This window comes from Miscanthus floridulus, chromosome 19 (genome assembly GCF_019320115.1).
Source record: "Miscanthus floridulus cultivar M001 chromosome 19, ASM1932011v1, whole genome shotgun sequence".
NCBI lineage: Eukaryota > Viridiplantae > Streptophyta > Magnoliopsida > Poales > Poaceae > Miscanthus > Miscanthus floridulus.
The window spans coordinates 4545687-4561214 of NC_089598.1; the positions used below are offsets into that span (position 1 = coordinate 4545687).

Sequence of the window (15528 nt, forward strand, 5' to 3'; positions counted from 1 at the left end):
CATGCATGCAGCTTATATTGTTCACTATCATCAGAGAAAGAAAAGGTCTGTAATTCACTGTGTTCGCTCTGTTCAGTTCTTGCACGATTTGAATTCTTCTTAGGTTGGCCACTTGATCAGGTTGTGCAATTGTGATCTATAAGGCCTAGAAGTCATTCAGCACTTGGAGCAAGTAGTAGGGGAACTGACCAGCTAAACTGGTGTCTCCATGCAGCTGATCTAACATTAGGCAAATGTGTCTCCCTTAGCAGATCAAGTAGTTTTTGGTTTTTGGTGCATTTTTGTGCGGTCTTAGCTAAGGCAGTAATAGTACAATCTGATTTGAGCACATACACAATGGTAGTGCTACAGTCTATAAGGCCTACAAGGCATTGAACACTAATACAATTATGGAATTTGTACACAACAGAGGGGAGTTCCCATGCCTGATTTTCTTGCAAAGTGGTGTGTGATTCAATCAGCCATGTTTTTTTTCTTCCTGGAGGGTGCAATGAGAGTTGTAATTGTCTGGTGTGCTTCTATGTCTGTTTACTGGACCGATAGGGTCATTTTGGGTCAAACAAGCACCAACTTCAGTTAACGGGTATCAGATCATGCGCCCGTTAAGGTTTGGCAGGCCCGGTAGCCACATGTGTTGGGTTTGTGGGTTCATTCGCGGACCCGTTAGCCTTGGCAGAAGAAGAAAAACAACAGAGACCATTTGAACCCTTGGATGCAGGTCCAAGGGTTGTGCTCGTCAACTGAAAAAAGCTCTATATTTCAGTCGACTGGGATATAGCAAGTCCCTTATTTTTAACACGAAAAGATGTTTTTTCTTCTTCCGTAGTTCTTGTCAAATGTTTTTCCCCTTTTCTTCTTCTTTTTCCGTCTCGGACTTCAATGTGGTTTTTCTTCTTCTTCGGTAGTTCTAAATGTGGTTTTTCTTCTTCTTCTTCTTCTTCGGTAGTTCTAAGATATGCATGAAGGTTAAGGATGTGCTAGCTCATTTGGTGTTGAGAGCCACTAAAAATAATTTACGTTCCTTTTTCTTCTTTGGTTGTACTATCAAGGGGTGTGAAGGATCAGCTTAACCTAATTGAGTCTAGTAAATATGAGTAAAAGCTTAACCTAAGTGTTGTGAAAATTAGCACACATGTGAAAATTAGCACTAGAGCATGTCAAGAGTTCCCTAAATCCCTTACTAATCCTTGTTTTTAGCAAAATGAGAAAAAAAAACCCCTCTCCAACAACTCTTAATCTATCCTCCTAATCTTTTAGAACTTAGGAAAAATCACCCTGTTTCGCATAAAGTTACACGCTTTCGAGTCGCGCGTATCTTATCTCTCCCTGTGCGTGTTTGTTGGCTAATTTAAAAGTGGAAGGGCATGAAAAGAATAAAGAGTAGAAAATGGTTCCTAATGCAAACGTACAAGATAGAAATAATATATAAAAGTGGTTAGGATAATTTATAAATAGTATATGATTTCTGATATAAAATTATCTTCTGTATTTTAGGAGTGGATTATTAGAAACTCTTGGAAATGACTTTCTTTGTTCCTTCCAATACTTTTTTTTATAGGAGTTATAAAACTTCATGTTTTGGGGAAGAGAATATTGGGTACAGACCGGTGAAGTATTGACAGCGCAGACCATGCCTGAAGAAGCTCATAATGTTTACGTACTTTTTTTCCTCCTTCTGTGCAGTCCACGCTCAGTTCGCGCTGTTCGGCTGATAAGCCGACTGATGCTGTTTAAAATGAGAGAAAAATACTATACCATAACTGATAAGCCGGACTATTGACCGTTGTTGCCGTGTTTGAGTTGACTTCCGTTTTTCTTCCATCTGCTTAATTGCTTTGTTCCGCGTGACCTTCCGTTTTCTTATCGAAATCCTGTATTTTCAGCATCGTTCTCTTCCGTGGACTCCAGCTTTTTCTTCACACTGATGAGTGCCCGTGCGTTGCACGGGAGGAACCAAAAATTTGTAATTGATATATGGTAGCCAAGTCAAAATCAGTGGCATGCAGTAAACTAATATGATCGTGAGAAATCGAAATATTGTTATGCTAGACAGCAGATTGTGAGAAATCAAAAAAAATTGTAAGAAAAAGTTAATTCTAGACAGCATATTCATGTTCCTGTTTTTTTGTACACACTTTTTATGTCCTCTCTCGCCTTATGTGATTAGTGGACATAAATATATAAGCACTTGTAATCAGTGGTGGATCTAGAACAAAATCCTAGAGGGGGCTGAACAAGCTGTTGTGTTGGGCGTTGGCCGCTGGCTACTACTGTGCTGCGCTGCTGCTTGCTGGTGTGGGCGTTGTGCTGCGCTGCTGCTCCATGAGCGTTGCCGCGGTAGGGGGGGCTCCCCGTTGTCACATCCGCCACTGCTTGTAATATATGAGGAGACATTGCTGACTGAATAGCAGGTAGTATTTTAGATGGATGGCCATTGCAGAGTTGATCTACCTTCATATCTGTTGCCGTACAGTGAACGACATTAGGCCATGCAATAAAAGAAAACAAATGGCTACTACTACCACTTCAGTGACCAATGATACAATGAATGCATAGGAAAAGAAGCGTTGAGTCTTGCTAAAATCAGTTCGTTCGAAAAACAATGACAGCGAGACTTGCAGACTATTATTGGCAACTCTTAAGATTAGGTCAGTGAATTGTACGTGTTTGGCCGGATAGTGTACATATTTGGTTGGATAGTATACGTATTTGGTATGACTTTGGATTTGTGATGCGGAGGAACGGTTGCCGGGTAGTGTATGTATTTGGTACATTTTTTTTTGGTATTCTCTGTGATCATATAGTATATGTTTTTTGTATCACTAGGTAAATGGTTACTTTAGAGTTTTTTTTAGGTGTAGAGATTTGCTTTTTTCAACCGGATCTTTTGTTTTCCCTTTTTAGGTCAACGGGCCTTTCCCTCCTTTTCTAGAGTTATCTTTTCCCTCCCTTATAATAAAGAACAAAAATAAATAATAAATATAATATTATAGGTCTTTGAACCCTTTTGACCCTTTGCTAATTGCTAATAAAGCAATATTCTTTTTTAATTATTCATGTAGTTTTGAACCCTTCTTACCACTACGTTATTCATGTAGTTTTGATTAAGAATAAAACTACCGCTAGGACGTCTAGACAAATCGGATTCGTCGGACGCTCCATCTATCCGCAAAATTATTTTCGTACATGTCCTGTTAATTATTCTTATTCACAAAAAATATTTTCCTATGTGTCTCGTTAATTATTCTTTTTTAATTCCGCGTCCTGAACATTTGTACAATTACATATTCACTTTCCCTACCTCCGTGAGGGGATGGCGTCATCGACCTCTCTTGTTAGACGTTACGTAGATTACATTTTATTTTGTTGCCCAACTAACATTGCAGCATCCAACTATAGGCCTTGTATGTAAATGAAATACATGTACACACAGGACCGCTTGCGCCTACTCATGAAACACTTGCAACATAAAGCACTTTTCGTAACATATATCTAAAGCAGATGAAACATTTGAAACATATGTTTGCAACGTATGTGTATAGCTACTACGACATATGCAATATCCAGATAAAAACACTTGCAACATATGTCTAAAGTAGAAACATTCTGAACAGATACTTGAGACATACGTGTATAGTCATTGCAACATATGCGACATCCAGATCTACTTTTGCAACATACGTATCGCGTACACAAGGACCGCCTTCGCCTGCGGGGACCGCCCGCGCCTACTCATGAAACACTTGCAACATAAAAGCACTTCCTACAACATAGTCTCAAGCAGATGAAACATTTAGAACATATGCTTACAACATATGCAACATTCAGATAAAACACTTGCAACATACGTCTAAAGTAGATGTAACATTTTTAATACACACTTGCAACATACGTATATAACCATTGCAACATATGTAGCATCTAGATCTACTTTTTTTTGCAACATCCATATGGAACACTTGTAACATACAACTGGAACATCTGAAACACTTCACACATGTTTACAACATACGCTTTTAGTACAACATGGGCGGGCGGCGCGACGAACTGGCGAGGTGGAGGCGGCCCTGTGAGACGGCCGCAGCAGGTGAGGCGCGTGATGGGCCGAAGCAAATCCGCGTGGGCTGGAGCGAGCAACGGCATGGGCGGGAGGGGCACAGGGCGAGCGAAGCGAACAGGGCTCACGGAGCGGTCCGTCCGAACGGACAGACGCCTGCTTCATAGCATTACCGTTAAAGACAATGCATGATGAATTTTTGGCACATTGTTGACTATGGTTAATCTGGCATAAATAAATTATTAAGCCTACCATACAAATATTTTATATGTTGCTCTAACGTATCAGGGCCCATATGGAAATGGTTGCCATTTATGTTGACCATGCTAAGTTGACTCGTTGTATGATCAGGTTCATGTATATTTGTGGTCTATAATTATTTTTGGACTAAAGGCATTTTCTTGCCAACGCATGCAAGTATAGGCGGTGGTCATACGTTGTTCTTGTTGGTCATTCAGCACAACTCTCCATGCATGTCGATTATGTCCTCTTCTGGTATAATGCATGTCACGTATTCATGTTCTGAACTTCTGATAAGGCCTCCGTACATACATGTACATGCACATATTTGTTTTATGTTGCGTCCATAGATTAAAATATAACTGGGTCCACTGAGCAACGGTGTAGCCTGGAGCAACGGTACGCGCGGGGTGCGGCGCGCAAAGCAGTCCGTCCGGACGCTTAAAACAAATCAACCCGATAGCTCGTGGATTAAAAAAACGTGGGTGCATTGCCTGTTTCCTAGCATTACCGTATTTTTATTGAGAAATTGTCATTGCTTCTCTCCGACGAAGAAGCAGATGAATGCAGTTCACTAATGAAATTGTCGTAACCATCGTACAGGTATTAAATATGTATTTGTTTAATCCATGCATAGCAGAAAATTCATAAATATTTTTGAGAAAAAAATCTCATCCCCACAAGCAGGTTCCATTACGAAACATCACTGTATGAACTGCAGATCTTCTGATGATTGCGTTGCATTGTTTATTACTAGTATATTGCGCGCGCCATTGCGCGCGTCAACTGGCTGCGAAACATACATGCTGAGGGGAAAGAAAAAATCCATGTTAAAGGGCATATAGAAATCAATATTAGCTTAGTGGTAGTCCAAAAAAATAGAGACATAATTTTGGATGGTGCTACAATAGAATCTGGTGAGGCGATCTACCACCTGTGTTTTCATGAATCACAATGAAAACTACCAATTATTAAAACAAACTATAAAGGAGGTAAGGGCTCAACTAATTCTTTTTTTGACAGCATCCATGATCAACCAATAAGTTTCTCCTCCTGCAAGATGCACACAGAAAATTGCTGAGGGGAAAGAAGAATTCCATGTTACAGGGCATAGCTGAACACTTCAAAGTCGTAATAAATCACAGTTATCGCTTCATGGTGTCTAACCTTTATGAATAATAATCAAGTAATCCGACATGATTGCTGTAAAAATTTGCATACCTGCGTGGGGGCTGGAGGGGTCAAGCTCATTTTCGCTGCAACACCAAACTTATTTTTGGCAGTCATAATAGGTCTTGAGCCTTGGAACCAGCAAACGAACTTAGTTTTCAGATAAGTGCAGTCAAGCTAATATTCGGAACACATTGAACAAAAACCAGAATATAGGTACCTGAAATCTCGAAGAAGAAAAAAGAGTGAACTAAATCTTTTTTTTGACAGCATCCATGATCAACAAATAAGCTTCACCTTCTGCAAGCTACACGCAGAGAAAAGTTGTTTAGGGGAAAGAAAAATTCCATGTTATACTGAATAGGAAAAAAAACAATGACAAAAGGCAGAGCTGATTTGATTCTCAAAATCATGTGTGTACCATCGTAAATAATCAAATAGCATTACCTCAAAAAGACTAATCTGAGCATCAACATCAACTGTCAGATTTTGTGCAAGCCAGAGAAGTCGTCTCCTAAATTCTGGGAGCTTATCTAAGACAATTAGACTGAATGAGGCAAACAGAGAGGTATGACATACCACTGCTATGAATAGAGGTGTCGTAAAGAAGATACGAAAGTTTACACTTTGAACAACAAAAGACAACATAAACGTCAGCGCAGTGAAAGACTGGAAACAGTATAGCTTCACAAAGTGTACCTTGATAATGACTCAACCTCTATTAACGCACAATCACTGCAAACCACAGGAACCTATATAGCAAGGAAACTACTACTATTTGATTCTAATTTTTTTCTAGATCAGTCTGGAGTCATAGGATGAAGCAGTTAATTATCAGTGGCACTGTTTAAAATTTTGAAACCTATATTATCACTGCAAACCACAGGAACCTATATAGCAAGGAAACTATATAGGATGAAACCTGGCGCGCGCGTGAGAGCAGAGAAATTTGAAATTTTCAGTGGCACTGTTTAAGTATTTACACGGATACCAAAGGTAGATGAAACCTGAATGACGAGACATTTGGGACATGAAGCCCACAAGCAGCAGCATCAGTGCATACAAGCAGAGCAGCATTTTCACGAAAAGATCACAAATTGATAGGCCTCTCCTCCAAGGAACTCGCACGATGGTACAAGGTACATGGAACACCAACTCGCCACGATATAGCAGAGACAGGACTGACAGCATCAATGGTTTTTGCAAAGACCATAGTGTGTCTTGGAACATCTTTAGCCTGACGAACTTCACTCTTCAAGCCATATGTAACTGCCTTCAGAAGAGTATTGATTTGTATATCAGCAGTGACCTCTGTCCATCTTCGATCTTTTTTTTTTCACGAGCGTGTCATTGTGGCACGTGTTTCATTAAGCAGAAGTGGAATGTCAAAGGTTACAACGTTCCTGAGTAATCCTAGGATTACTTAGGAAAGGCGGAACCCTGACTAGGGCCAGCAAATATGACCATATGCGTGCAATATATACCAAGCATGTTTAAACTAAGGCAAAAATATGAGGTAACAAAGAGAAAATGGGATTACATGAGAAATAGGCAGCGAGAATTCCATAAATGAGTAAGCTAATTAAAAAGAAGAATCCCGTCCAGCGGGCATTGGAAGACTTATACAATGAAGAAAAAGTGCATACCTAAGGTTGTGATGGTGCAGATAAATGGCACTAACCCATACGGCATCCGGAAACATACATTTTAGCCTAGAACCAGCAACTTCTTTTAAATGCTTGTTGCGTCTGTATATTTTTCTACCTCTCCTCCAGTCCCTGAGTGCTTCAACATGACTATTCTCTACCGTGACAGGTCTATCTTGCTCCAACAAAATAGATATTGGTTTTGTCCTGTATCAAACGGCTACCATGTAATATAATATACTGGAATGCTTGTGAGGTAACGAATGGTAAAAGGAAAAGGCCTTACACTTGCTGGACCACAAGGGACAAATAAGACAATGATGCATAGCAGTTCCCTTGGCAACAGCATGCCCCATTCCGATAGTTTACATTGACGCAAACTTGCTGCAAAGTAATGGACAATAACAGTGGTATCGATATCCAATTATTTATATAACGTACATGTTGAGATAAGTGGTGGAAGAATCAGTTTAACCACGAAACTATTTTCCCTCTCTTCATCAATGACAATACCGCATAGTGGTGGAGCAGCAGGAAGGAGCTCGTACTGCACAATAGTTAAATAAGCATACTTTGACCAGCAAAAACTTCATGGTATCTCCAATTTCAGAAATTTTGAGCTGTCCAATCAAAGAAAATAAATAAGAGAATTTCAGATTATATCATCAACCATATAATTACGTATTTGTTTTTTTTGTAGACTAAAGTGTTAAACTGAAGGCAATAATGGTGTAGGTCCAGGGAAAGACACCAATGTCAATTTCAGTTTCAGATTGAAGCACTTATGGAGTGAAGTAACTTAATATGAAAAGCAGTTCTAACAATAGCAACTAACATCCTCACAGTGGCAAACTACTGCACATGCATTTTTCTATGACTAATATTACAAATACATGAATTTGTTAACAGCACATGAGCCAATCAAGAGGGCGAGAAGGACCAGAGAGACAGCATACCAAAGGAAGGCAACTTCAATCAGCAATTTGTTGTTGATATGTAGACCAAAAAAAGGCCAATTTGCATATATATTGACTATTGAGCAGACAATGTTTTTGTTCGGTGCCATTTAACTAGAATGGGGGTGTGTGTGAGGGGGAAAAAGTGCAGTGTAACAGAACTAATTCTATATGCAAGAAAGCACCAAAAACTCAGACAGGAGCAAACGGGAAGATATATTCAGACTAATGTCATCGACTAAGGCAATACTGTAAAGCTTATACATTATTTGACTACAAGCCTGGCATACAAGGACAGCTAAACTTTAAGGTTTCAAATTGGCCACAAAAACATGGTCGATCCTAGTTGTCATGGTACCGATCATCCCAACTAACCATGATTGGCCATGATTAATCGTGACTAATCGTATTGCATGGCTGATAGCTGTGGCACCGAGCAGCTGGATTAGTCACGACCAATCGCGCTCGCGCTTAGTCGGCCGACCTGATAACATTGTAAAGATCATAAAGGATTATATAAAGGTTGGCAGCGAAAGCATGCTGAACATCATAGTTTAGAGATACATAATGTAGATAACCGATTGGCTTTGGTTATATTTCTAAATTGTAGAAAAAGTAATGAGGAAACTCTAACATAACCAATGAACTTATTCACATGGGGACAATTGCAATGTAGTAATAAGTATTGAATGTGATAAACATACCTCCAGAATGACCTCCACATTGTCATTGTTATCTAAGCTTGAAGTTGCGCTCCATGCTTTTGTCGATATAGAATGTTTGATCGATGGCATATTAGATAAGACACGAGATGGCAAATTAGAGCCTACCGTAGAATTGCCGACAATTTTTTGTTTAACAACACTGCGATGCATTTCTCAAAGGTGATTGTCTGCAATTCCTCAATTTTCACAAACAGATAAACATGCAGCTCAGTTGCTTGGAGGTCTAAATTAGAAACATGGTAAGGCCAGTGGAGCACCTAACTATGTAAGGTCCAGTTGGATTACTAAAAGATCATCTCCATTTTAGGACATCTCAATTGAAACCCCAGCAGTCTAGGTCAAGCTCAGGTTCCTTAAAATGAGTGGCCGGCACTGTACTTTCCATAGAATGTTTACATGGAAAACGTTCTTAGATAAGATGGTGCCAAGGTAGAAGGGCCCCAGGAAAATAATGAACCTAAGATTAAAAAATAACAACTTTGTCACCTGAAACCAGGTATCCTCATTCCAACAAAAATGTAAAATGCAGTAACTGCAGTTCAATTTATAGCATGCTATATAAACCATTGACATGGATTAGCATAGTACCTACACTCGCCATTTCACAAATGCAAAGGGACTCAGGAGTCAGGTCCTAAACAAAGGCAGGAATGCCATCTTTAGTAACTTAAATGACAAAAAAAGGTGAAAACATTTGACGAAGTTTTAGGCCAATGTGGAGCATATGCTAAATGTTCAATGCCAAAGCTGACAACCTTGATCTGAAGAAAGACCTCTAGATTTTCCAATGAGCTTCTTGCTGTCCCAAGTTTGAAGAGCAATGAAATCATGCAAGGGAAACATGGAACCGACAGCCCATTTTCTGCTGCAAAAGTGCACGCATGTAAATGGGGAAAATACAGCCATCACACTAAGCAACCGCTAGATTGACGAAGGGGGCAAGCAGAAACTATATTGCCGAAATTGTCATGAGGCAACCCCATGTTAGAGGCCAGATAAATATGAAGATGGCTCTAATAGGCCAGATAAATATGTGTGGCCATCTCATGTCTTAATTTGCTGAAACTTAAAATGGTACTAATGGGCTAGATAATTAGCTGTGCATCTATGTTTGTAGCAGGTGTGAAACTAACAAGCAGGACATGAGATACATAAATCATAGAGGCAGCAAGTGGACAGTAGTAGATTTTGTAAAGCATGGTAATGACATTAAAGTGAACCTGGATATCAGAAATTAAGAAATGGGATAATGTAGTTCACAATTTTCTTTAAAAGAAAGTATATTCACGCAAGTAGCAATAGGTAGACTAAAACAATTACGAATGCAGTAATATTTAAATTATAACATGGTGACAACAAACACATTGGCATCAGTGTCCCACCTGGAGACATCAACAGATGAAATCAAATTTAATCAAATTGGGGTTTGTACCATAAAAATCACTGACCATGAGAAAAACGAAATTAGATAAATCCTACACAATCCCCTTCAAAAAAATCCTACACAAAAAAACATTTCCATGGACACCAAAACAGAACTATCAAGCAAACCAATCCGGAATATAAGGATCCACGCATTGAGTTATAGTGCATCACATATATATCCAGTTTAATTTTTGGAGAGAAAAATATACAGACACAAAAACTCAGCAGACACCAGCATATGTAGCACCAATCCTCAATATGGATATTCAGTGAATAAATCTCGTTAGGAACTGGTAAGTAAGGACGGGAAAAGTAACCTATATAGGACCAACATAGAAACGGGAGTACCTAAGAGACGGTGCTGAGGTTGCTGAATACCGGGGGAAAGGAACTTTCCATGGTTATGTAAATCTTGGAAGGACCAAGCAAGGAAACCAATACATCAAGCACTATGAAACATTACTATGGATGGAGCTACATGCTGTAAGTCAGAAGCAAACATAATGGAGGTGGAGTAAAACAAACGGGTATTGGATTAACCAACATAGGTTTCTTGGATTAAAAGAAAAGATTTATAAACCCATACAATTTTTTTCCTGAACTGTAAAAACATAATATAGTACATAACTCTTGATCAGGTAAAAATCACAGCTATGAATTAGCACGCCAAAAAAAAATTGTTGTTTAGTACTGAGGTTTCCTTTAGACAGTTAGAGCGTACAGTATAATAGAACTTATGAACATGAAATTCATCTCGTTTCAATTTAACATATAGGTGTATTTCTCAAAGGCAATTCCAAAGCATCAAATTTTACAAATTGGCTAACATGCAGTACCAATGTTTGGTAGTCTAAATCAAATCATGGTCGTGCTATTGTAGAGTTAAACACCCGTGCATTTGGATTCATACTATAGATAGATATCCTGATTAAGTAACATATGAGTTGGAAACCCTTAAAATAACTGGCACTTCATGTTCCCTGCCATGGAAGGCAGTACCTGCTTCAATTTTTTACAGGAAACTGGTCTGACATTAGTAACTCTACTCGATACAGAAGTAACTTTGAAATGGTAAAAACTCAGTACCAAGCTATCAACTATCAAGCTCACTGAAAAATAGGTTTGCTTTTTGAAATCCCAACTACAACACTAATCATCTCTTATCATCCATGTTCATATATGTTGTCGTGCTCGCCTTTCTTTGTCATTAGAGAACTGTCAAATTGAACCTAAAAGCTGTACCTTCCTAGGCAGGACAAATTGAGAAATGGACTGAATCAAGTATCAAGCTCACTGAAAAATAGGTTTGCTTTTCGAATTCCCAACTACAACACTAAACATCTCTTATCCTTCCATACTGCACGACCAAAATTTTGCTGGACATGAATATATACGAGAAATCTTGCTAAAGGGAAACAAAACAATAACATCAGCGTCCTAAAAATTAGGGTTTGGGAATCGGTGACCAGTGGAGCCCCCATCAGCTAGGGTTTCTGACCACGTGGCTGCTGCCATTCGCTGTGGCGAGCTTCAACGCCGCCGCCGAAGAGGCAGCTAGGGTTTCTTACCGGTGGGAGAAGGCAGCGTTGGGGGAAGCCGCGCCGACGGCCACCGGCGTGGCTGGGTCGCGGCACTCCGTGGCGACGGCCACCATCGGGGCCCATGCGCGGTGCTGCGGCCGCAGGCCGGGGAGCCGTCGTCCCGGCAGCGCGCCGTGCGGCCATCCGGCGTCGCTGGGGCTGGCTGGCACGCCACCATGTTGGGAGAGAGGGAGAGGGCGGGGGAGAGGGAGGAGGGAAGAGGGAGGAGGGCGGCCTCCGTTGGCCCGAGGACTGGCGGCCGTCGCCGTCGTCGTCGGGGCGCCGTGGCCCTGGTCGCCGCTGCCTCGGGAGAGAACGCGAGAGAGAGGACGGGAGAGATGCCGTTTTTTGGTTGAAAGGAGAAGCGGAAGCCGAGGTATATATTTGTTTCTCTAGATTCTGAAGAGAAGCGGGAGAAGCAGAGGAGAAGCAGTAGAAGCCAACGAGAAGCATGGGAAGCTGATCCAAGAAGAATCCATTTCAACAAATCTGGGCCACACGATCGCGGATCGGACGGTTGGAAACATTCAGGGTGACGTGGACGGTGGTTCCTTCGGGAAACCACCTCTGGCTTGTATAGGTAAATTGAACATTGACATACTCTACTTTTTTTATAAAAAAAAACGGGTCGTCAGATTCGGGTTAGCGTTTTTTTTTTCGAGGAGAAAAGGGCTACTACCTACTTCTATGAGTGTTATGAACATCAAAGCACGCATCTGTATTACAAAGCTTTCTGAAGCAAGATGAATTTGCTTGTCGACCACTAACATTCGTCATGCTGAACCTTCCTGTTCTGTATCTGTCAGGGCGTCCTGGCATTTTCAGCCTGAAAATGAGAACCAAATGGGTTAATGGGATGCTTGGAGGGCTGTTGAAGGTTTGTTCCAAATGCACAATCTTTCTCTGAACATACTCCCAGTTGACCATTATGCATCCTTGCAATGTTTGTCTGAACAGGGAAATCAAAGGAGTAAGCCATGACCGATTACATGATTACATCACCCAAGTGAAGCAGCTGCTGGGGGAGGAGTCAGCATCCACTTTCTAGGCCATGAAAACACCATGACCCATAGTTGCGTATATAGTCATGCTATACGACGCGAATAAATCTTGTCTTGTTATATGGCTTCTGATGCCATACATGCAACTGTTCGTCTCCATGGATACTCATCATCGTTTAATTTTTTTTTTTTGAAAACGCAGGAGAGCTGCGTTTCATTGTATTATAGAGAATGAAAAAAGAAGGGGTCCCCAACAGGATCCTCACTCATACGGGGACCAAATATGAATGAGGCGATTACACATACATAAGAATAAAACCCATAAAAACAAACCCGACACGACCTTAACTAGAAGGACCTAGTCTGAATAAACCTAGCCCTTCTAGCTTTTTCGCACTAGCCAAACACCAAAGGCTGTGCTCATTCTTTAGCTCACTCCAAATCAAGTTAATCGAAGGTGAGGCCCCCTAAAAAACACATGCATTTCTATGTTTCCAAATAATCCAGGCCCCAAGAATAATTAGAGAATTCACTCCTTTCCTGTGCTCCTTGTTAACTCTGTTAATAGTCTTGCGCCACCAATCAGCAAAGCTTAGTTCGTTATGGTGGGGGACACAATCTGCTAGGTTCAAAATAGAAAATAATCTAAACCAAACTTGTCTTGCCACCACACAAGATGTTAACAGATGTTGTATTGTCTCAACTTCTTGATCGCATAGGAGGCATTTATCCGGATGAGAGAGGCCCCTCTTAGCGAGCCTATCTGCCGTCCAACATCTATTACGGATTGCCAACCACAGAAACATTTTGCATTTGCTTGGGGCCCGGGACTTCCATAACCGATGCCAAGGTTCAAAGGTCACAGCACCACAGAAAAACGCTTTATAGGTAGATTTGGAAAAGTAGCAACCACTTGAATCTAGCCTCCATGTGTGACGATCCTCTTGGTCAGTTAAGGTAAATCCCAAGAGACAATCCCATAGCTGCAAGAATTCTCTAATACCAGTCCAGGAAAGGCCTCCTTGAATATCTCTTGGCCATTGCACATTGGTGAGAGGTGCAGCCACAGTCCGGCTATTACGAATTCTAGGAGAAACACAAGCATAGACAGATGGCGCAAGATTTTCAATCGAACACCCGTGAAGCCACCGATCAGTCCAGAAAAGAGTATTCTGACCATTCCCAACCTCAGTCATGACTGCAATGGCAAAAAGGGCTAGCGAGTTAGAGTGCGAAGGCAGTTCCAGATCAGACCATGGACGATCAGCTTTAGTCTTTTTAAACCATTGCCACCTGATTTGTAAAGCCCAGGCCATCACCTCCAAGTTGGGTATGCCCAAGCCACCAAGATCCAATGGTCTCATGACCTTCTCCCAAGCCACCAGACAACAACCTCCATTAGCCTTATCCTTTCCTTGCCATAAGAAGCCCCTTCTGATTTTGTCTACTGCCTTGAAGAACCATTTTGGGACGCTGATGGCAATTAACAAATGAATAGGCATGGCAGAAAGAACACACCGGACTAATGTGGCACGACCAGCCTTGTTCATGAGAGCTGCCTCCCCATGCTCTTTATTTTAGTGATGGATGTGCTGAACATTTTATTTGTAAAGGCAGCAAGTGAGGGGCTATTGCAGCTGCTATCCCCAAGGGTGGCTGGACAAACACTTTCTCTGTATGCTGATGATGTTGCCATTTTTATTAAGCCAATTGAAGAGGAGTTGCTGGTCACTAGAGATATTCTCAAGGTATTTGGTGACGCTTCAGGGTTGCATACCAATATTCAGAAAAGTAACATCATCCCCATCGGTTGTGCAGGAGAGTCCTTGACAGCTATTCATGATATTCTACCATGTACTATCTCGGTGTTCCCATGCAAGTATTTGGGCTTACCACTGTCGAACAAAAAGCTTCTTAAGAGGGACCTTATGCCATGGATTGAGAAAATAGCTGATAATCGTTTAAATTAAGGCTGTAAACTCTTGCGAAAACAAATTGGATATATCTCCATCAAATCAGCATCTGCTCAAAAGTTTAGGATATGTCCTCTTCTTTTAGTTTGTTAGGCACACTGTCCTGAATCCTGGCCATGGCTTGCGCAACTTGTGCTATGTCTTCCAAGAAGGTGGCGTTTTAGTTTGGGGACACCTGCAGTGTTCAGTTTCAGGTTGCATTGTTTGGGGACACCTGCAGCGTTCAGTTTTAGTTTCAGATGCTTGTGCTCACATGCTGTGTGTTTCTTATCTACCAGTTGTTGCTTGGTGACAAGTTTAGAGTCTGGATTAGCTCAACAGGTGTTGTACGGCACTGAATTACTTACCGATCTTGTGGTTCAGGTTTCAGAGCCATGTGCAACAAAATTGGAACATCCTTGCTGTCTAAATAAATCAGTTATGCATGACCTATTTACCTACACTACATACTCTATGCTTATGGCGCGCGAGTTAGCGTGAAATTTTTGCATTTTGGTCCCTTTTGAAAACATTTTTTTACAAAAAGACCTATGCCAAAACGTTTGCTGAAAATAGACCATTTTTTAGGCGTCTTAGAACATTACGCCAAGGTATGAGGGTCGGCGTCGACTGACACGATGCCGAGGTCTTGCCACATCACGGACGACCCCGGTCGACGGCGACATGGTGGCGCATGGGGTCCGACACGTCGGCGCTGTGTCAGCCAACGCCACAGGCCCAACCTCGGCGCGGTGGGACTACACGCCGAGCTATTG

At 41.2% G+C, this 15528-nt stretch overlaps 2 long non-coding RNA genes across 2 annotated transcripts; both read right to left on the reverse strand.

Annotated features, from left to right (window-relative positions):
- Window positions 1-5439: 5439 nt before the first annotated feature.
- Window positions 5440-7499, reverse strand: LOC136525280 (uncharacterized). The gene is made up of 4 exons (XR_010776475.1): window positions 7400-7499; window positions 7114-7320; window positions 5688-6000; window positions 5440-5598 (listed from the first exon to the last, which is right to left on the reverse strand). It is a non-coding gene; the product is annotated as an uncharacterized lncRNA (long non-coding RNA).
- Window positions 7500-7595: 96 nt separating this feature from the next.
- Window positions 7596-9120, reverse strand: LOC136525279 (uncharacterized). Its single transcript, XR_010776474.1, has 3 exons — window positions 8774-9120; window positions 8445-8553; window positions 7596-7733 (listed from the first exon to the last, which is right to left on the reverse strand). It is a non-coding gene; the product is annotated as an uncharacterized lncRNA (long non-coding RNA).
- Between the last annotated feature and the right edge of the window lie 6408 nt (window positions 9121-15528).